Genomic DNA, 2,678 nt, shown 5'->3' on the forward strand with positions numbered 1-2,678 from the left:
GTGTGATCATATTTTGACATTACAGTAGTTAACACTGAAGTAATTAAAAATATATGCCCTAAATCTTAAAAATTATGATTAATGAAAAAACAAAAACAACCATATAACATTTTAAACACAGGAAATATTAAAACAGAATTAAGCATAGTTTTATAAAACTAAAAAGCAGAATTAGTGATCTGTCACAGTAAATGGAAATGGAATAAATTCCCTATTAAACCTCTGAGAAGTAGGTAACATAGCATTACTTCACCCATCCAAATAGCCTAATATTTAGGTTTTTGTTGATGGAAACACCTTAAAAAGTTGTATCTAGATTGACTCACATTAACCCCAATATAACTATAAACACTTTGTGTACAAGGAAATTGTATTTTACCAGAAAATGGGTAAATTTTCAAGGTATTCTCTATATAAAGGTCCCAAGACTAAAAGTACAGACCATGGGCTGCCAAGTAAAAATTGTTAAAGTCTCCCCTCCCACCACCGTCATGTCTAAGTCAGAGTCTCCCAAAGAGCCTGAGCAGCTGCGGAAGTTCTTTCATCAGAGGTTTGAGCTTTGAAACAACCGATGAGAGTCTGAGGAGCCATTTTGAGCAATGGGGAACACTTACGGACTGTGTGGTAATGAGAGATCCAAACACCAAGCTCTCCAGAGGCTTTGGGTTTGTCACATATGCCACCATGGAGGAGGTGGATGCAGCCATGAATGCAAGGCCACACAAGGTGGATGGAAGAGTTGTGGAACCAAAGAGGGCTGTCTCAAGAGAAGATTCTCAAAGACCTGGTGCCCACTTAACTGTGAAAAAGATTTTTATTGGTGGCATTAAAGAAGACACTGAAGAACACCATCTAAGAGATTATTTTGAATAGTATGGGAAAATTGAAGTGATTGAGATCATGACTGACCAAGGCAGTGACAAAAAGAGAGGTTTTGCTTTTGTGACATTTGATGACCATGACTCTGTAGACAAGATTGTCATTCAAAAATACCATACTGTGAATGGCCACAACTGTGAAGTAAGGAAAGCCCTATCAAAGTAAGAGATGGCTAGTGCTTCATCCAGCCAAAGAGGCCAAAGTGGTTCTGGAAACTTTAGTGGTGGTCGTGGAGGCGGTTTTGGTGGGAATAACAACTTTGGTCGTGGAGGGAACTTCAGTGGTCAAGGTGGCTTCAGTGGCAGTCGAGGTGGTGGTGGATACAGTGGCAGTGGGGATGGCTACAATGGATTTGGTAATGATGGAAGCAACTTTGGAGGTGGCGAAAGCTATAATGATTTTGGCAATTATAACCATCAATCCTCAAATTCTGGACCCATGAAAGGAGGAAATTTTGGAGACAGAAGTTCTGGCCCCTATGGTGGCGGAGCCCAATACTTTGCCAAACCACGAAACCAAGGTGGCTATGGCAGTTCCAGCAGCAGCAGCAGCTATGGCAGTGGCAGAAGGTTTTAATTACTGCCAAGAAACAAAGCTTAGCAGGAAAGGAGAACCAGAGAAGTGACAAGGAAGCTACAGGTTACAGCAGATTTGTGAACTCGGCCAAGCACAGTGGTGGCAGGGCCTAGCTGCTACAAAGACATGTTTTAGACAGTACTCATGTGTAGGGGCAAAAAATTTGAGGACTGTGTTTGTGATCAATTGTTTAACAGGTTATTTTAGTTTCTGTTCTGTGGAAAGTGTAAAGCATTCCAGTGAAGGGTTTTAATGTAGATTTTTTTTTTTGCACCCATGCTGTTGATGGCTAAATGTAATAGTCTGATCATGACACTGAATAAATGTGTCTTTTAAAAAAATAAAAATAAAAAAAAGTACAGACCATCTAGTTTTAAACTGTGGCTCAGAAACCAAGCAGCTACATGAAGAAAGCATGTAATATAACAATATCTGTAGTTTGCAATTACCAAAGTCCCAGCTCCTGAGAAAGCTGGAAAAATAGAAAATAGATGACAGCAACAAGTCAGAAACAAAAACTATTTTTACAAAGATTAAGAAGCATTGTGGCTCAAAATACTAAGTAGAACCAGCTAAATGACTTGGAAAGATGTGTTAACTCTCCAATCTTCAGTCATTTCACTGTATATATACCAAAAAACATTTTTAATATATTAAAAACCATTTTTTATTACCTTCTCAACTCTCACCTCTTTAAAATGTTACATTCTATAAGCCGGTTGGCATATAAGACACACACACACGTACACATACAGTGGGGTAAAAGGCGAGTGATGTTGTTTAGTGTTTTGTTCTAAAACATTCTTTAAAAATATTTAATAATATATAGAGAGAGATGGAAAATGAGACTAAGAGTGCAGAACTCATAAAGCTGTTGTGCAGTCCAATGGGACTATAAGACACAGCATTATTCCTTGCACATTAGTCAATACTCAATAATAGTGATCATTATTATCACCATTGGCTCCAAATGCCATGGACAGCCATAGGAAATGCTGAGGGTAGGGTTTGAGCTGTGCAAAAGAACAATAGGATGTTGTCATGTGTACATTTATCTTATGCAGATTCAAGAGAGCTGCTAAGAGCAAGTATTGGCAATCCACTCTGTTCCTCTCAATGTGCATAAGCCACAGTGTGAATGTGACCCCAGCCACTCAATATGCGGTTTCTTTAGTCAACCCATCTGCCTCCAATGCTGTGAACATCTCAGCTCACTAAATGTG

General features: G+C 38.9%; 1 pseudogene; it reads left to right on the top strand.

The window, feature by feature from the left end:
- Window positions 1-491: 491 nt before the first annotated feature.
- LOC490392 lies at window positions 492-1,597 on the top strand (annotated as a pseudogene).
- Window positions 1,598-2,678: the final 1,081 nt, after the last annotated feature.

This window comes from Canis lupus, chromosome 5, assembly GCF_011100685.1.
Source record: "Canis lupus familiaris isolate Mischka breed German Shepherd chromosome 5, alternate assembly UU_Cfam_GSD_1.0, whole genome shotgun sequence".
Taxonomy (NCBI): domain Eukaryota; kingdom Metazoa; phylum Chordata; class Mammalia; order Carnivora; family Canidae; genus Canis; species Canis lupus.